The sequence below is a fragment of the Spermophilus citellus genome (assembly GCF_964194105.1).
Source record: "Spermophilus citellus genome assembly, chromosome: 11".
Classification (NCBI taxonomy): Eukaryota; Metazoa; Chordata; class Mammalia; order Rodentia; family Sciuridae; genus Spermophilus; species Spermophilus citellus.
In genome coordinates this window covers 28,123,207-28,144,057 of record NC_138192.1, presented here as the reverse complement: position 1 = coordinate 28,144,057, position 20,851 = coordinate 28,123,207, and the positions used below count along the sequence as shown (strand labels likewise).

General features: G+C 43.5%; 1 protein-coding gene across 2 annotated transcripts in view; it reads right to left on the bottom strand.

Moving 5' to 3' along the window:
- RALB (RAS like proto-oncogene B) overlaps window positions 1–20,466 on the bottom strand; it is a 43,015-nt gene extending 22,549 nt beyond the window's left edge. Inside the window, exon 1 of one of the 2 annotated variants that reach the window (XM_081260789.1) lies at window positions 20,293–20,466. The gene's annotated coding sequence lies outside the window, so the exon portion shown is untranslated. Of the gene's footprint in view, window positions 1–20,291 lie in introns of both variants that reach the window. The other variant, XM_081260788.1, reaches the window with a different exon arrangement.
- Between the last annotated feature and the right edge of the window lie 385 nt (window positions 20,467–20,851).

Sequence of the window (20,851 nt, the reverse complement as noted above, 5' to 3'; positions counted from 1 at the left end):
GCAGCGAAGGCTGAGAATTGCTCTGAAACGCGCAGCTGAGTTCAGTGGAAAAGCAGCAGTCCCCACTCAGCAGTAGGAGCTGCTCATCCTGCCATTTCTAGGTAACAAGATTTAATATACACAGAACTAGGAGACCAAGGCCCACACAAGGGAGGAGTGGAGAACTGAAACACCTTTGCAACTGAGAACTGAGAGGCCAAGGCCTTTGAAGGAGCACCAGAGGAGAGTGGATTAGAAAAACACGTTCACCAACAGGAACGATGACAAAGAGGCTTATCTGCCAAAGCCCCAGGTGTAGGCAAGTTTTACTTAAAAATCTACAACCACAACAGTCCTCCAAAACTAAGAAATGCACGTGCAAAGTGGTCCCATGCAGGTAGGAACACCGGGGCTCCAAGCAGCGTGCTGGCCAAAGCCTGTCTGGGAGATGAGGGCAAGGAGAGCACCTTCCCAACTTCTGGAACACACGAGAACAGCACCATGTGGGAGCCAGCATACATAGCAAGTGGGGCTTTTCAGACAGGCAGCAGACAAAGGATTATTTGATCAATTGTAATAAAAACAAAAAGCAGCATCTAAAAAACACAACATTACCAACAAGTCAGATAGACTTTAACAAGAATCATTCTAAGTGCCTAAAAATTTTTTTGAATATTTAAAATGAAAAGTTATGATGCTCTGTAGCAAACCTACAAAACACACACATAATCTCTGAAAAAAAAAAACATGTATGATCTACCACCAGGAGATATTCATTATTAACTGAGTATTTCCTGCTAGTATTTTAATCTACACAGTGCTACATTTGAAACGTATATGAGGGCTAGGGTTGTGGCTCAGTGGTAGAGCGTGTGCCTTGCACCCGTGAGGCACTGGGCTGGATCCTCAGCAACACATAAAAATAAATACAGGTATTGTGTCCATCTACAACTAAAAAATATTTAAAAACATGTTTGAGATCATATTTATATAGTTTCACAAGTTTTCTATGCACTATATCTATTTTCCAAAACAGGTGAATTGAACGAAATTCAGCCTTTTCACATTGAGTTCCTCAGCTACACAGGGGCCACGTGAATGGCCTTGGGCTGCCCTGAGTCAAAGTCGAAGCCCTGCTCATCCATTGGTTCTCCACCCTCACATTTCACCATCTTTTTACCTGCCTATACCAGGCACTCTTTCCACTCCCCCTTTGCTAATTATGTGCTTTTTATAATAAGTGAGCTAAGCAATTAACTCGATAATTAAGCACATCTGAATTGTGACTAAAATAAAAGAAATGGGATAAGGGGCAGGCCTCCCCCAAAGGCTTCAGTTTAAGAATGTGAAACTACTTTTGGCCTCATTTCTGGCCCCCAGCAGTTTCCTAAAAACGGAATGAGGTTGCAGCACTCAAATCCTCCATCCCACATTTCTCCAAAGCAAACTTCTGTGAACTACATGAAAATGGACAAATATTTTTCCAGGCTAAGAAAAGAGGTCTTTCCAAACACGTGAATAAGTCTAATTCTGAACCACTATTTTCAAAAAGCAACATCAATTTCTCTAGAAGAAACAATCACAAATAAACTGAAGGCTACTGAAGGAATCCACAGATGTTTACTAAAACATCTCTGCTCAAGTCCAAAACCGGAAATAACTATGGCGGATATTTCCTATCCACGTCACTGCTCTGTCAACTCCGCACGCACGCTGATGGGAAGGACAAAAGAAAGGCAGAGGTGGCAGCCAAGTGCCCCTCATTGCTGACCTTCAGACTCCTGGTGTGAGAGATAAGACACTTCTAACTGCTGAAGTCTCAGAGTCTATTTACTGTTGTGGATTGTTTTTACTTTTACCAGAAAACATTACAGAAATATAGTCTTTGCCCATAACAAAGTTGTTTGAGTGACAGTCTACTGGTTTGAACAAATTAGTAAATGAGGACAGTACAGGGTGACAAATTCTATGGTTAAAGGGCACTCTGGAAACGGAAGAGAGATCTAAAGCAGAATGTAAGTTCAGGGGAAATTTCCTGGAGATAGCAACATATAGACTCAGATTTGAAGGACTTAACTAAAGCGAGGAGGAAAAATAGAAGAAAAAGAATCAGTGAAGCTTGGGCAGTTCATGTATATGATTTAACAGATATATACAACATTTAATTAATAAATAATAGTTTATGATAGATGTACCTATTCCATAATGTGCTCTTAAAAAAAAATACAGGTTGGGACTGGAGTTGTAGCTCAGTGGTAGAGTGCTTGCCTCGAATGCAGAAGGAACTGGGTTCAATACTCAGCAACCACATATAAATAAGTAAATAAAGATCCATTGACAACTGAAAAATATTTTAAAAAAATACAGGCATCCTTTTCCCTAACAGTTTATTCTGGAAAATTACAAATATTTTGAAAAGTTTAAAGACCTTACAGGGGCCAGGTGTGGTGGCGCATGACTATAATCCCAGTGGCTCGAGAAGCTGAGGCAGGAGGATCGTTCAAAGCCAGCCTCAGCAACTTAGCAAGGCCCTAAGCAACTCAGCAAGACCCTGTCTCTAAATAAAATACAAAAAAAAAAAAAAAAGGGCTAGGGATGAGGCTCAGTGGTTAAGTGACCTCAGGTTCAATTCCGAGTACCCCCCCCAAAAAAAAAGAAAGAAAGAAAAGAAAAACAAGACATTCCAAACTAAGAATGCTTCACTTAGTTGGCTTAGGAAAGAGGCAAAAGAGCTTAGAAATGATTTTTCTACATATGTTCTATGATACAATAATATCATAGCATAAAGCCAAATACCAGAACACACATTCACTTGAGAAGTAAAATATATTTTGAAAGCAAATCTCAGTACATAAAACTATCCAAGTGTTAAGAGGAAAGGGTGTTTCCAGTGAATTTTAGTTTGACAGGCTGACAATAGTCATTAGTCTTTCTTTTAATTTAAGCAAAGAAGAAATATGCTGGTAATAGAATCCAACTGCCACGTTGCCTGTATCATAGGGCTGTCATGAAACACAAGTAACAATGAGAAAACCTAGGGGACACCAGCTCTCCCTGACCCCTCATAAAATCCAATATGCTGGGTAATACAAAATGCAAAAGCACACAGCACACTCCCCCATGCGACACACCCAAGGAACTGAATGTAGCACTTTTTCTCCAGACAATATGAATGAAGGTAACCTGGATGCTACTCGTAGGTTACAATCATAATATCTGAGTCTCCCACAATGTTATCCAGGTATTCAATCCTTTAAATAACAATCAAAAATCCTTTAAATAACTCAACATTCCTTTAAATAACAAGCACAAATCTGAGACACTTTTAGCACCCAAGTAATTAAAGACAGTATTGAAACAGATTATTGAAAAATCAGGAATCCATGAATCTAGACCTAAAATAAATATTAAAGGAAAAGGGAGGGCCCTTGCTTACAGAAGGCCAAGGGCCACCTGGAAAATGCAGAGGATACACCTGAATTGGAAAATTAGTATTTCACAACAGTTTAAAGACTGACAGGCAAGACTCATCAGTGGATGCTAAACCTACGGGAAGGATTGGACGAGGAAAAGATTTGTGTGATCTTAAAATGTCTCTCCAGATTTACTTATTAGTTACAAGGGGAAAAAACAGTAAGTATGGCAAAATCAGACAATACTTTGATCACATGATCAAAATTAATAATGCCAAGGTGGGGCAGGTAGACATCATGCACCTCCAGGACATTTAGCCATAAGAACACATCAGACAGGGCTGGGGATGTGGCTCAAGCGGTAGCGCGCTTGCCTGGCATGCGTGCGGCCCAGGTTCGATCCTCAGCACCACATACAAACAAAGATGTTGTGTCTGACGAAAACTAAATAAATAAATATTAAAAAAAAAAAAGAACACATCAGACAGACCCTGATCTTGACAAACTTGGAATACAAGAATAGATTCAAGATTTGAGTAGTATATCAATGCTAAATGTACTGATGTTGATAATTGGACTATATTCATAGAAGAGAATATCCATATTCTTAGAAATAAAGTCATGATTTATACAACTTATTCTCAATAGTTCAGAGCAAAAACAAAAAGAACTCTTTCAGGTGATTTTTTCTTTCTTTTGCACCAGGGATTGAACCCAGAGGTCCTTCCTTAACCATTAAATCACACCCCCAACCCTTTTATTTTGAGACAGGGCCTTGCTAAATTGCTTAAGGGCTTCTCTAAATTGCTGATGCTGGTCTCGAATTTACAATCCTCCTGCCTCAGCCTCTGGGATTACAGACATGCACCACTGTGCCTGGCTCTTCCAGGTGATTATTAATCACATTAAAGGTAATTAACAGGAACGGATGACAATTACCTAAAAAAAAAATTCCCTTGCCAAAGAAGGGCCAAGCTCTGGTACTAAGAATCTCGTCCCTGAGCTCCTTCCACAACACTCAGACACCAGCAGTTAAAGAAAGAGATGTGAAGGTGAAGGGCCTAGAGGAAACTCATTCCCCCGGGCCCCCCAAAAATTCATGTATCCTGGAAAATATCCCCAGATGTGTCCACAGCCCCCAACGACACTGCACATGTAAGTCTACAAAGGTTCCAGGAGCCATCTTTGTCCCACACAGTAAAACAAGAACATGACGGAGGGTTGGGGGGTGCTTTTATTAAACAATTACTATTGGTTATTTCCAGTTCAATACTATTTCACGTGGTACTCTATTTGGTGGACTATAACTGTAGGTTATGTGCTTGGACATTAGGCTAACAAGGAAAACTCAGCTTTATTTATAAAAGCTCAGTGAAGAAGACAAACACTCAACTTCTGTATTTTCTTCAAAAGATTGTTCCCAATAGGAAGTAATAATGGAAAAATGCAGGGAATTGAACACGGCAAGAAAGTTTAAACGAAACAGCCATAAAAGAGAAAAAAAAATGAAGAGCAAGGGAGAAGTATACATACGGAGCAACAGACACACTGGGAGAAAATATTTGCAACATATGATGAAACTGTATCTGTAAAATATAAAAAGTTCCTGCAAACCAGTAAGCCAAACAACCCAAGTTTTTTTTTTTTTTTTTGGGGGGGGGTGGTCTGGGGACTGAACACAGGGGCCTTTGACCACTGAGTCAGATCCCCAGCCCTATTTTGTATTTTATTTAGAAACAGAGTCTCACTGAGTTGCTTAGTGCCTTAATAAATTGCAGAGGCTGGATTTGAACTCATGATCCTTCTGCCTCTGCCTCCCGAGCCGCTGGGATTACAGGGATATGCTGCACCTGGAAACAACCTAGGTTTTTTAATAGATAAAAAATTTAAGAAGTGATGCTAGGAGCCACAAGCAAATAATATGATGCATGGCACTTTTGGTTGTAAGGTGACATGCCAGCTAGCCACTGAGATGATATGATTATGTTAAGATTTACATTCATATGGAAACTGGACTCCTGCTGTTCACCTTGGCCTGCTACAGGACTCATGTTACGGGACTCCTGGAGAGTTCCCATTGGTTGGGGAAGGATAGTAGGAGGAAATTCCGGGGGAGGTCCAAGCCCCCCGGTTCTGGTAGACGGCGTGGGAGGACCGGGTTTAGCTTGCCGGCGCCTAGGGAGTATTGGTGGCTTTTTCAAAAATAAAGTTTTGTTCCTGCTTGAGTGGCTCGTGATTCTGTGCCCAGCCAAGACTTCGGCAAAGTGACTCACAGGAAAGAAAGTGAACACAGCTCATAAATAAATATATAAAGCCATATCCAATTTCTCTGTTACTCAAGGAAATGCAAATAAAACATCAGCTTGGGTAAATTTAAAAAGTACTGTCAAGAATTTGGAGAAATGGATACTGTTGATCATAATATTAATTGCAACAACCTTTGGGGGAAGAAAAGTCAACAAAAATCAATTAAAAATTTAAAAATCTAAAACTTGTAGGAAAGTATTCTATAAAAATGGACATATATCCTTACAAGAATGATTTTTTGTGATTACACAGAATACTCTAATAATCTGAAAAACATCCGCCAATAGGAATACTTGCATATATTATAATAAAACCAAATTTTAGATACACAACTACAGAGGAAAATCTGTATGTATTGACCTAGAAAAATGGGAAGATGTATCATTAAGTGGGAAAAAAAAAGTTTTACAAAATGTAATGTTATTGTTAAAAAAAATATATATGTATAATTATGATAACATACACTGTTAATACTGGCAACAGTGGCATCAAATAATGCCAGTGAGATAACTTCAATTTTATTGTACACATTTCCATTTCATTTAAATTTTTAAAATCAGTGATTATATGATGAATTTTATAAAATTAATAGAATATCAAAGTTTGATTTTAAAAATTTAACAGCTGAATAACACAAAAATTTACCAGGAATTTTTTCCTTATTAAGTCCCTACAGTCTGTGGAGAAAGATGTTTACATTCGGGGTCTGGGTTGCATTTTAAGTCACACCCAGGAGCCTATGGGAAATGCGGAATCTCAGGCTGTACCCTAAGCCTGTGAACCAGGCTCTGAACTTTAACAAAGTCTCCAGGGAAGTCCTCTGCACAGTGAAGTTTATATAGCCCCCTGCTAGGTGAGTGCCAAGGCAAATTCCAATTGTTTATACCACTTCCTGTTAGAATCCAAATTAGGAAAATCTCCACCTAAATTATGATCATGAAGGACTTTTCCCCAAAAAATAACTCTCTCAAATATGAAGTAGCACAGGAAACAAGATGACTCTCAGGGTTTAGAAATGCTGCATGATTTAAAAGTAAAATTCAGTGACATTGTTTGTCCAGTGGACCTCATTCTCCACTAGTATTGAAAATCAAACTGGAGTCTTTCTCTTAGCATCTAATACCAAATTACTACGTAGTTGTGACAAGATCACCAACCTAGGAACTGCATCTATGAGTGTCCATGTTTATGTGTGTGTGTGTGTGAATATATATAATGATGTCCCCCTCTCCTTCCCCGAATCCCTACACACGGTTAATCTAACACAACGCAAACCCTGTAGCTATCTATAACATGGTCATGTCCAGTCTGTGGCACAGAAGCTGTATCTTGATCACATGTGAATCTCCAGGGACAGCTTTGACCTACAGTGCATTAGAAACCTACAAATGCCCGGAGAATGAATAAAGGGATGGATGAATGATGAGTGAAGCATTTTAAGAGGAGAACACGTTTTAAACAATTTTCCTTTACACATACTCCATGTTTCTCATCAACGTTCCATTAAGGAAATGCTGTCCAGAAGGGCAGCACTTAAAGCAGCAGCCTTCCTCAGAGGTTTTTAATGCAGTTCAACAATAAACACTATCAGCTACCAAAAATAACAATAAATTAAAAATAGACACTTGCCCACCCATAGGTACTCAGGAGCCAATTTGAAGAGACTAGTCAGAGAGGCAATTAAAGATCAATAAAGATAACTGCAACAGATTGAAACAAATCAAATTTGTTCACGTGCACCTTAAAAAGCACTTCATCTGTCACTTCTGGAGGTAACAACTCATTATGTTAAAAATAGGCAAATAAAAAGGAAAGAATCAAAAATGCACCCTACTTCTCCTATGCAAACTGTACCACTGGGTAACTAACAGCTGAAGCAAAGGCCTTCCTTCTAGAAATAATCTCACAAACCAAGGAATGGAAGAATTTGGGCAGCACCTTTTTACACTTTCTCATGCTATTGAGCATCAAAGGCAGCTAACACCACAAAAAGAGCATTAATGGCAGCTAACCCAGGTGTGGTGGCATGTGCCTGAAGTCCTAGCCACTCAGGAGGCTAAAGCAGGAAGATCACTTGAGCCCTGGAGTTCAAGACCAACATAGGGACAACATAGGGAAATCCTGTCTCAAAAGAAAAAAAAAAAGACAAGCTAGCATAAATGAGCATCTTGAAAAAGATAGAACATCAATGATATGGTATTGGAAAAATAAAAACTTCTTCTAATCAAGCCACCAATTAACAGCAGTTCCAGGAACATGTTAAACACCACCACAGAGATGCACACCAGCCATAAGTAAACTACAGGAGGCTCCATGAACAAAGCACCTAATTTCTCCAGTAAACAAATTCAGGGGAAAGAGAAATAGAGAAGGAGCCTATAAATTAATAGACCCAAGAGACTATCAATCAGTTGAAACAGAGCCTTTTTTGGATCCTAATTTAAATAAAATGAGGAAATTGGATATTCTGGCTAGATTTAATAATATTAAGGAATTAGTGTTTTAATTTTTTAAAATGCCTCATCTAACCTCATTTGTAATGAGGTTAAATGATGTGCAGGATCTGCTTCAAAATTATCAAGAGAAAGAGAGTGAATAGAGATAGAGGTGAAATAAAATTAGCTATAAAGTGATCACTGACCCTGACCCGATAGGGACAAAGTAATTCATTGTGCCATTCTCTGAACCTTTGTATATTTTTAAAAATCCCCATGAAAAAGAAACATAAGGTAAATAAGCTCATATATCCAGAAGGATTTGCCAGGAAAATACTAGTGTATATTACTGATACAAAGAAAAAAACAATGTTTTTGAAGAGAAAGTAAACAAACAAACAAACAAAAAATCCACAGCACAGGAAGGAGGCTGAAGACACGGCTGGGACTTGAGGGCAGCTGGAATCAGAGCCCTGCACGCTGCCAAGACTGTCACTGCTTCCCTTCGTGTGCTGGCTCTGTCTCTATCTTGCTATAGATCAGCTTTCACCACTTGGCAAAAAACAGAGCTGCCAATTTGTAAAATTTGGTGGCCTGCAGGCATGCTTTGTTTGCTCACACAGTGCCTTTTAAAAATTGATTTAATTATTAACATTTTTAAAGGGAATTTTACATACAAGTCCAAATTTCTGGCATCGCTTGAAAAATCAGAAGTCTGACTGACGTTCCTAAATCCAGGCAATTGGCTGGCACTGACGAAGGCCGGTGCTTTTGGAAGGCGCTGGCACTGTCTGCCAGGGCAGAGGAGGCCACTCCTGTCTTCCTGCACCTGCTTCACTCATGCGCAGGACCCCTCTGGCTCCCAGCCCAAGCACAGCCACCATGAGCCAGGCCTCTCAGTCTCTTACCCAGAACTCACTTGGGGCCAGTGCCCTCCCTGGTCCAATTTCCCTTCCCTGGGTAGCTGCTATTGTCATTAGCACCAGGACATACTTTTAATGCACTTACAGGCGTGACTCAGTTTCCATGTCTACAAAAATGAGGAAGCTGAATTAAACAACCTAAGTTCCTTGTTAATTTGGGGCTTTTATTTCCTAAAATTAGAGCTATAAAACAATTCAAATTAGCACTGCTGTGTGCCTAAGGAAATTTGTTTTAGGTATTTCTGTCCCCTAATGAATACCTCTTTTATCTGTCCCATCCCCCCAAAAAAAATAAAAATAAAAATAAACCCGGGTTAACAAAAAAAATTTTTAAAAATTAACTAGAACAAGAGGTTGGGTTGTGGCTCAGCAGTAGAGCACTCGCCTAGCACGTGCGAGGCCCTGGGTTCGATCCTCAGCACCACATAAAAAATAAATAAATAAAATAACAGCTGCAACTAAAAAATAAATATTTAGAAACATTAACTAGAACAAAAGATAATAGCTCTGAATCTCTTATCAGAAGCTTCTCATGTATGCCCCGAGGCACATGTTAGTCCTTCTGCCACAACTGCTCTTGCTCCTCAAGAAAGACCAAGAGGGTCATCTATAATTGTACCCTTTACTGAAATATTTCCTCCATCACCTTCCTAGACACCCCTGGCAGCTGACCTGCCCAGTCTAAGTGGGTCCTCCCACACAGCTGGCATAACTTGCCTGAAGTCACGGGTTTAGAGTCCACACTCTGAGCCACTACACTGCTGCTCCCAAGATTGGGGTGGGGTGGTGAAGCCCTTCAAATATGGCCTGAAATACTGAAACTTATTACAGGGACCCAGAGCTATGGGGTCAGAAAGCTCACTAAAGAGAGAGACAAGCCAGGAAGGGTGGCATATGGCAGTAATCCCAGCAGCTCAGGAGCTGAGGAAGAAGGATCACGAGTTCAAAGCCAGCCTCAGCAAAAGTGAGGTGTTAAGCAACTCAGTGAGCTCCTGTCTCTAAATAAAATACAAAATAGAATCGAGGATGTGCCTCAGTAGTTGAGTGCCCCCGAGTTCAATCCCCAGTTACCCGCCCCCCAAGAGACAAATACAAAGACCTGAGAGGAAATGTATGACAAAAAATAGTCATTATACACCCAAAATAACAATGCAAGGACTTGGACAGATATTTTCACATCCACATTCACAGCAGTATTATTCACAATAGCCCAAGGTGGAAACAGCCCAAGTGTCCATCAACAGATAAGCAAAATGTGGCCTGCAGCTGCAACAGATCATTATTCAGCCTTAAAAGAAAGGAAATTGACACACATTACGACATGGATGAACCTGAGGACATTCTGCTGAGTGCAATAAGCCAGACACAAAAGCACATATACTGGACAGTCTCGTGAGACACCCAGAATAGTCAAATTCAGAGACAGGAAGTAGCATCTGGTTGCCAGTGCCTGGAGTTAGAGAGAAATGGGCACTTGTTGTTTAATGGGTACAGAGTTTCATATGGGATGATGTGAAAGTTCTAGAGATGGATGGTGGTGATGATGGTTGCAAACCATGTGAATACAACTTAATGCTACTCAAGTATACATTTAAAAATAGTTAAAATAGTAAGTGTTATTTATGTATGTTTTACTATATTTTTTTTTTGAAAAGTAGTTATGTATCAACTACAGTATAAGCCAGGAAAAAATATTTCTACTTAAGCCTGAAGTCTGCCATTAAGAAGCTAACAACTTTGGTTATTTAACATTTATTGGCCTCAGTTTGATTCATAAAAAATATAGGATAGCTCTCTCCTCAGGTTGTTATGGAGACCAAATGAGGAGATGCATGTCAAAATACGTTCTGAGTAAGTACGGCACTGATTTCTATCAACTCTAAACTTCTAGAAAGCTGTAAGAAAGACCTTAGCTTCAGAGCCAAGTCTACACTAAGTCAGGATGAGCTGCTGGTCCTTAAAGAATGCAGAGACAGGGCAGGGAGGTTTCTTCATTCAGAGGCCGCCCAGTGTCCAGCACGTACGCTAGTGAGGAAGAGGCCTGTCTTCTAGCCTCAGCCACTCACACCCTACTGGCCACAGAGGCAAGACACTTCATCACCTGGGCCTCAGTCACCACCTGAAGAACAGGGCAAAGATCTGCCCTGCCCACCTCACAGGTCAGCCAGGCAGGAGCAAAGGGGGATCCATACCAAATGCACGGTCAACACAGAAACAAGCGTAGGCATATTCCCATCAGCACTGGTGCTCGACACCCTTCTTTATTCTCCATCACCCAGAAAGATACTGTCATTCCCTTCAGAGGTATCACCAATGGACATTTTTTGTTGATTTTTGAGACAGGGTCTTGCCATATTGCCTAGGTTGGCCTGGAATTCCAGAGGTTCAAGCAATCCTCCTGTCTCAGCCTCCTGAGTGGCTGGGACTGTAGGTGCATGCCACCATACCGGCTCAATGGGCACTGTAGGACATGCCTATCCTAACTTCCCCCAGTAGCTTCTGGAACTGCTCTAACAGAAAGCCCTTCATCCCTTTCCCTCTGCAGCAGTGCGTGATGCATGAGGGGACCTTGTGCAGCAGATGCTCCTCCCTGTCAAGACTTGGGAAGGACAGTTCTGGAGGAGACTCACCCTTTTCCAAGGGGTGGCACACCCCTGAACATCTCTCTGACCAAGTCACTGAAAGGGTCCTCATTACTAGGACTCAGCCCAAGAGAACTGCATCCAACCCCTGAAATGACTAACCCCGCATTTCCTGTACCCTCAGGGACACCAGCAAAGCCTTCAAGAGCCTCTGCCTCTTTTAAAAATGTTCTCAACTCTGGCTTTGCCAGATACCTGGGTGTACCCTGGGGATGCCACGTATTAAACAGCAGCCATGTGACCTCTCACACCATGTGCCTCCAGGCCACAGGGAACCAGATAAGTGTCCTTCCTCCTTCTCTTCCTTCAATTCCAGTTCAGTGCCTCCCCTGTCCCCTCCTGTTGCAGAAGCTGCATCTCTGAGGCCTGGACTTCCCAGCTGTGATACCCAGTCCCCTCTCTGTTACTATCAGCTCCAGATCTCCTGGTCACTTCCCTCATTTATTAGGGACATCCGCTTCTGTTTCACAGACTTCCTCCTACCCCAGCTCCGTCATCCTCCTCAGTGACTTCTACCCCCACTCGGATGACCCAGCAAAGGGCTCTCAGAGGCTGGACCTCCTCTTCTCCAAAACCCTTTTCCTTCATCCTCCCCAACACTGCTGTGGTCATACCCTGAACTTCACCATCTCCAAACAGTTCTCTCCTCTCACCCTCCAGCCTTGATCCTTCCAGCTCTCTGCTATTTACCAATAGCCCTGCCAGAATTCTCTGGCCTCCTGACACCTGCAGGCATTGGCCTCCAGCAGGTTCTCTCTGCCCATCAACCCCCTTCACCTCTGAGGCCCCTCTCCCCAGCACCTCACCTCCTGCTCCTCCTGGAGGCTCCCTCAAACCACTGCTCTCCTCGCCACACCTGACCTGGCAAGAAATGAAATCCTGTCACCAGTCTCACGGAATTCACTTTCAATGCATTTATGATCACAACCAGGCCTGGGTGCTCACTCCACATGTTCTAGAAATCTCACCATCTCTCTCCCTTACTCCCTCCACTTGCCCATTCTTGACAGATGACCTTGCCTCATTTTCCCGAGAACACAGAAGCCATCACCCATAAACAGGTGGTTGTCTTCTCCCTGGCCAGTCTTCTCCTCTCTACAGAATCATCCCCAGAGCAAAAGAGACAACTCCATTCCATCTTCATCCTAAACACACACACCCTGATCCCCTAGGTCCCTCCAGCTAACCACACTATTCAGAACTGTCTGGCTAACTATACTAATCGTATTAGTTTACCTTCTATTGCTAAAACAAAATACCTGAGGCTGGGTCATACATAAAGAAGAGGTTCATTTCGCTCATGTTTTTGGAGGCTGAAAGTCCAAGATCAGGCAGCCTCATGTCTTTGGCCTCTGGCGAGGGCCTCAAGAAGGAGGGAATCATGGCAGGAACACAAGTCAGAGAACAGGGAAGGGTGATTCTCACTCCTTTTTTAACCCAAGGTCCCACAAGAACCTTGCTCTTTTCTAAGGGCAGCACGGGTCCCTCACCTACGAGCCAACCATCCCCCCCAGGCCTTCCCTCTTAAAGGTCCCACAGCCCCAAGCCCTCTACACTGAATACCAGGCATCCAGCACACCAACTTTTTTTTTTTTTTTTTTTTGGTGGTGGTGTTGGGATTGAACCCAGGGCCTTGTGCATGCAAGGCAAGCACTCTACCAACTGAGCTATATCCCCAAACCATTGCACCAAAGCTTCTCAAACTCTAACGTAGCAACAAATGAGCTGGGGATCTTATTAAACACGTATTTGGAATGATCAGGTCTGGGTGGACTCCAAGCTTCTGCACTAGGCACCTACGTCAGCTGTTGCTCTGGGCCCACAGATCCCACTCTGAATAGCAAGGGCCTGTGCTTCCTCCTCTTGCTTTTCATTCTAATCTGACTGACTCCCTCACATAACCTCACAGAAACTGGTCTTGTCAAGACACCAACAAATACCATGTAACCAACTCCAAAGAAAACTTGTCTCCCTCTCCTCTCCAACCTCTCCCCTGTTTAAAAATGAGCACAGAGCAGCTGCAATGAAGTCTTGCCTGGAAGAGGGAAGGCCCTCGGAGGCCAGTGCACAGCGTGCCTCAGCGTGTCTTTCCCTTCCAGCACCTACACTCACATTTCCTGGAGGGCTTCTCACTTCTCTGCGCCTTCCTCCACATTTACAGGCCTCTTCGTCTTTTACCTGGCTTCTACATTTCAGTCCTCCTCAGACACCCACCCTTACTGTCTCTCTACCCTCTCCCTAGGCAAGGGCATCCCTTCTAGGGTTTTCTGTGCAGCTTGCAAACTGTTCAGATGCAACCCAGACCCCCCTGCCTTCCTGCCACCCGTCTTGGCTGTTTCACAAGAATCTCAAACTTAGACCCAAAATAGAACTGTTGATTCTTCCCCCTTAAGGCTGCTCCTTCTCCACTCTTCTCTCCCCATCTAATAGCTACCAAACCACCCTGGGGTACCCAAGCTGTCATAAGAACCAGAAACTTGAAGGTTATTTTTGATTCCCCAACTCAGCTTGTGACAAGTTCTATTGATTTCACCTCCAAAATACTCTTTAAACCCAACCACTCAGTCCACCTTCTCTGCCACAGCTCCCCAGATGACTCCTCTTTCCTGGCACCTTAGCCCCTCTCCAGTCCAATCTGCTCTCCACAGAGCCCGTGGTGCAATTTTTTAAGGATGTAAGTGACAGTGTGCTTCCTGGTCTAATGGCCTGCCATGACTAGAACCTAAACCCTCCCTGGGCCACGGCCTGGAAGGCCTTTGCCCAGCCAGGCTTCCTTCAGTCCCATCCACATGCTAAGTGCTTCCTACCTACGGTTCCATTCACATGCTCTGCTCCCCCTCGGAGAATTCAGGAAGACCCAAGGCAAAAGGGAAGCGGTACAGATCAGAAGCTGAAGAAAGACCTTTGTGACTTTCTGAAGCAGAGAGAAAGAGGCAATAAGACTCGAGAGGCGAGGAAGGGCCACGCCACTCAAGACCCCACAGGCACTGGAAAGCCACGGAAGTTTTTCCACCAGGCATCACTGTGCCTGCATGTTGAAAAGGTCACTCTAGCTATGGAGTGGAAAACAGGGGACATGGGGAAAGTGGCTAGATTTAGAACAATTGGGACATTAAAAAATGGCAGCAATTACTGAACAGATCTAACTTGAGACTTTTTTTAAAGTCTCAATATGCAACTATTAATAGAGCTACTCCATTACCTAATATTCATTCCTAAAGGTTGGGGAGATAGCTCAAAAGCAGAGCACTTGCCTAGCATGTGTGAGGCCCTAGATTGAATCCCCAGCACCACAAAAATAAAATAGAACCCATTCCTAACAATAGGACCAGCTAACCAACAATAAGTGACTGGCCACCAATCCCTTCCTGTGGAAGGAAGAAGGGGGATTGTGGGAAAGGTAGGATGAAATAAAAGAAAGGAACCAGCTCATAAATTAGGACAGAGGATGGGAATGGGGCCAAAAATAGGAAGCAGAGGAAATGCAAATTGTGTGACTTTTCTGCCTGATTGTGACTCAAATGGGTTGCAAAGTACAAGTGCAATTCTTGCAATTGAACATGATTAATGAGATCCTGTTATAAATATGCTTCATTCAAAGAGATCTGTTACATGAAAATATTAGAACTGTAGAAATTTCAGAGATAAAAGGAAACAGGGAGGTGTATTAATTAGCCGGGCCACAGGCATGGGTTTCCTAAACTCTGCTCCCGACCTGTATCAGGAAAACTTCATGTGGATGCTGAAGAATGAAGTCCTTCTACCCAAGTGGATAATTAAAATGTGTGAGGGCTGAGAGAGAACTGAAGAATTGCTAGGCAAATAAACATTGTCCAAAGATTTAAATTATGCAGGCGAGGAGAGAGGGCTTAAATTCTCCAAAACTTTTTGGCTACTTTGCCAATGAGCTTTATTTTTAAGAATACACAAATCATTAATGACTAATTTTAAGCTGTTCATCAAGGAAATCACTTTGGCAATAGGTTTCTTTTTTTTTTTTTTTACCAACTTGTTTTAGGGTTAAAAAAATCTCAGCTGTTCCATTTGGTTTAGGGACAAGCAAAATTTAAATTTCTAATTTCCAAAGCAACTGCATATTTGGCTAATTAATTCTAGCATCTGACAATGAAGAACCAAAGAACAAAAAGTTTCAAGTATACTACCAAAAGTTTTTAGAATAGCAAAAACTCCAGCTGTGTTTTAATCTCCTACAGTACTACACACTTTACTAATCATCTTAAAGATTTTTTTTTCCAATAATGTCTGGTCCAAATGTTAAAAAAAATAATAATAATAAGCTGGGTATTGTGGCCCATGCCTGTAGTTCCAGCTACTCAAAAGGCTGAGGAAGGAGAACTGCAAGTTCAAGGCCAGCCTCAGCCACCTAGGGAGACCCAGTAACAAATAACAAAATAAAACATGAAACAGGATTGGGGATGAAGCTCAGAGGGAAAGTACCCCTGCATTCAATCCCCACTACTGCCAAAACAAACAAAGTAGTAGCTAGTCACCAAGAATGCCAAAGGTCCCTCAGATAGTCCCTTCCCACAATATATCAGGTTTGTTCTGTGTACTGGTAGAAGAGACGGGCTGTCATTTCCAAGATTAGATACCAAGATACTGTAGCTTCCATCTTGATCGCTATGATACACATTCTCTCTCAGGTCACTAGCTTTGGGAAGAAAGTTAGCTACCATCTTGTGAAGTAGCCTATATAGAGAGGCTCGAGTAGTATGAAACTGAGACTTCAGCCATGTGAGTGTGGCATCTTGGAAGCAGTTCCTCCAGCCATCAAGCCTTCAGGTAACGGTGACCTTGAGAGAGAATCTGAGTCAAAAGCCCTTGACCAAATGAATAGATTCCTGAACTTCAGAAACTGTATGAAACAATACCAAATAAATATTGTGTGAGATCATTACTAACATTTATAGTACTGCCAAATTTGGGAAAAATTTTTTTATACACTAATAGAAAACTCAAAAGGCAAATAAACTTTAGAGGAAGCCAGTCACACAGGGCAGCTTCTGTATTTCCTTTTTTTTTTTAATTGCTTTTATTTTTTAAATACATGACAGTGGATGTATTTCCTTTAACTCGTGTCATATACTAAGTAAAATTATATAGCTTAGAATAGTTCAGTGTAGATCAGGCCTGACTTGCTGTATCAATTACCAATCTGGTAGGCTGAAAATGTGCTATAAGTTATCCATGAAGCAAGGACAAAAAGCAAAGGCAACAATATAGCAGATTACCAGTTTTTTTTAGATCACCTATTAATAACCCCTTTTCTGCATTTTTTTTTCAGTACTGAGGATTGAGTAGCTCTACCACTTAGCTATACCTCCAGCCCTTTTTATTTTTAGACAGGATCTCCCTAAGTTGCCCAGGCTGGCCTTGAACTTGGGATCCTCCTGCCTCAGCCTCCCCCATCACTGGGATAATAGGTGTGCACCACCACATCTGTCTCTGCATCTATATTTCAAAAAAAAAAAAAAAAAAGAGCAAACTCTGAGGCTGTGATATAACTCAGTGGCAGAGTACTTGCCTAGCATGCCAGGTCCCCAGGTTCAATCCCTGGCACTGCAGGGGTGGGGGGGACTCTCAAGAGGACAGGAAAACTATAAGCAGTTTTTTTTCTTTAAGTGCTATAAACTGAGATTTGAGAGTTGGCTGGCATTTTCTAATTGTCTTAATAACCACATCTACCTACCTTCCCACTTTCACACTCAGATTCCTATATCTGTTCTCTATATCTTTCTTTTCCCTCTTGCCAACCAAAAGTTCACACACCCTCTTGCCTACTGGCCCCATTGCTTTTCTGGAATGTCTAAGAATGTGTGGACATACACACCACTGTTTATATTCCTAAGTTCCATAAAAACCATGGTGCTAAAGGAAATAGCTCACTGTCAAATCTTCAAGGCCACATATTTATATGGTATTGGTTAGATCAGTGGATCTCTGCCAAATAGATAACGGATGTCCAATAACCATTTCTCTTCTTCTTACACACCCAATCACCCTAATAGGGAAGAGTCCCCTTCTTCCTGGTACTCTGGGCTCCCTAACATTCAGAATTCTCAACAACATGCACCATTTACCCCCCTACACACACATACACACACAAAATACACAAAAACTCCAAGTGTCCTGAATGTTCTACAGTAGGAGACTGTTTACCAGTAATTAGAGCCAATGAAAAGTGAAAGTTCTGTATTTTATCTTGAGACCAGTTACACTGAAAACTTTCTAAGAGTTCACCAAGATTTCTTCCAAACTGTAGGTCTTGGTGGTTATACTGTCTCCAAATTTAGCTTTCAGAAAACGTCAGGAATGATGTTTTTGACTTCCACAAATGAGATGAGTAGGTAAGACTTTAGTAACTGAATGCAGGCAGGCCTAGTGGGGCTGAGTGGTGTGGTACAGGATCACCTCCATGCTCAGGTTTAACCTTTTTCATGAAGTCTCAGCCTTCTACAGACAAGAAACTTGAAGAATTTCAAGGCAAGAATTTAGAACTTTTTTCACTTTTTCCACCTTCCACCAAGACCTCTTCAAATTCCACTTAAGGTTTTATTTATTGTTTTCCTGTCTTTAGGTGTCCAGGTTCCATTTTCCCAAAAGAGACCCAGAAATTTACATCAACACTTTTTCCACACTAAATTCTGGGAAAATGTCTACTCTTCAGACATAGGAGAGTCTTGCTAGGATCTCAGAGTGTCTGCTGTTTCCAATGAGAAGTAATGTGAACAGAAGAAAAGGGTTTGGGGATGTAGCTCAGTGGTATAGAGCATGCTTAGCACACATGAGGCCCTGGATTCAATTTCAGGAACTTTCTCTTTCTCTCTTTCCAAAAAGGAAAGAAAGACTCAGAAGATGTGATCAGAATAAAGTAGAGTAGCTGATGCTTCTTCCAGTGTTAGCTTTCTGTTACTGTAACAAATTCCTGAGAAGTTAAAAAGTTAAAAAGAAGAGAGGTTTACTCTGGCTTACACTGTGGGAGATTTCAAACCATGGTTGGTCAATCTGTGGCTTAAGGCCTGTTTTGATTATGATGGGAGAGTGTGGTGGAACAAATTGCTCATCTAATGGTGACTGGGAAGCAAAAAGAGGAAGACACAGGGGTCCCAAATATCCCCTTCATGGGCACACCCTCCAGAGACCTAATCTTCTGACTAGGCCCCACCCCTTAAAGGTTCTACCACCTCAGCACAGCACCACAGCATGGCAAACAAGACCTTAATACACCTGCCCTTGGGAAGCATCAAGCCACCACTCCCCCCCCCACACACACACACACACAACTACAAAAAAACACTTTAAACAGTTCTATTTAATTTAATCCTAACAATAAGGATAAAAAACTATTATCAACTTTTTAACAGTTGATTCTGGAACTTGGGGGTGGGGGGATGCTCAAGATCAAGACCACTAATAAAGTTCCAGAACCAGCATTCAACCCAGGTCTACAAACTCAACTGTCTCTTGTTCTGGCCAATATTTAGCACCACCTTTCGTGGTCACCCCATTTCTGAGAACCGTGCTTCTACTGCTCCAGGTTTAAGGAACACTGCCTTGTTCTGAGGTCTGGTGACATCCAAGAATCTTGTTGCTCCGCTTAGAACATCAGTCATTTGCACATCTAAAAGATATGCTATACCCCCTGCCAACCAGTGCCCACTATCCATCCCCAAAACTTAACAAGAAGAAATGAGGTTAGGAAACTAGGACAGGGCAGAAAGTTCTCTGCTCTGCAAGGGTTGAAGTCAAGTCACAGATAACTCAAACGAACAATCAGCCAAGTCTCTTCCTGGGACAATTCTAAATCAGTCCACCTGACAGTAGAACTTCTCCCCAGAAGACTCACTCGATCCCAACATCAAAGTTCCGACGTTTCTGGGAGTCACCCGAAAGTGCGCAGACAGAGGAAGGGCACTGTTCAAACTAGCAGTCTGGGCGCAGCGACGGGTCTGAACCAACCACCGACACTCCAGGAACAGAGTCGCCCTCCGGGTCAGGGCAGTTAAAGTCACGGTGCTTCAAGACCCCATCAGAAGGGAAGGAGGATGAGGGGACTGTGCTCATTTACAAAACAAGACCCCCAAAGAAACAGCAAAACCAAAAAAAAACTTTAGCAACCGGCCCGAGCCACCCCAAGTTCCTACGGTAATAAGTTTTTGCAACACTTTTCGCTCTTTTCCTGCGCAAAGAGGCAATTAAGGAACTGAGGAAATGAACCACCCTCAGGCTGGAGACCCGAAAGGGCAGGAAGTGGGAGCAGTGGCCATTTGTGGGAAAAGGGAAGGAGAGGCGACCAGGGAGAGGCTGGGGCGCCGCCCCCACTTCCTCAGCCCCAGCCGAGGTGAGAGGCCCGAGGCTCTCCCCAGGGTGGACCTCCCGGAGCCGAGCAGGAGCTGCCTGGGCTTCGCCCTCCGCGGGCCCCGGGGAGCGACGTGTCCGGCCGCTGCCCAACCACAGCCCCGCGGAGAGCGCGGGGACGGGAGGCTCCAGGGCACTGGGCGGCGCACCCACTTCCCCAGCCCGCGCCCCACCCCGCCCGGAGGGGACCCTGCCCGGGCGCCGCGCCCTTACCTGGGACCCTGGCCGCGCCGCCTCGGCCGTCTGCGCCCAGCCCGCAGCTCTTAAGCGCGCCCCGCCCCCTCCCGGGGCCGGACCCCAGCCGTCCCCCGCCGATTTGTCATTGAGCAGCTCCGGCTCGCTTCTCCACCCCCCGAGCGCGCCCCCGGCGTCGCCTAGGCAACCCCTCCTCTCAGGAGCGCGCCCTCCCTTCCGCTCTCGCCCTTCGACTCGAGGCCACGCCCCCTTAGCTCCTATCGGCCAATCCGAAGCGGGCCTTCCAAGCCGCGGGCGGCCGGGAAGGAGACTTCTCCAATGAGAAGCCGACTCACGCGGAGGGGCGGGCCCCGCGGCTCTGGCCCGTCCACCGCCGTTCCCTTCTTTCCCGGGCGGGACACGCTGCACGTGACCGCTGCGGCAGTGGAGGAGCCGGGACCTGGTCTGGGGACGCTGGGCGTGGGCGGGCGAAGCGGCGCTGGGGTTGTGGGCTGTAGGCCAGGGTGAAGCCAAAGTAAGGAAAAGGGAAGGACAAACCTGCTCTACCGAAACCTCAGAAAATTAAGAGGTGGCCAAGT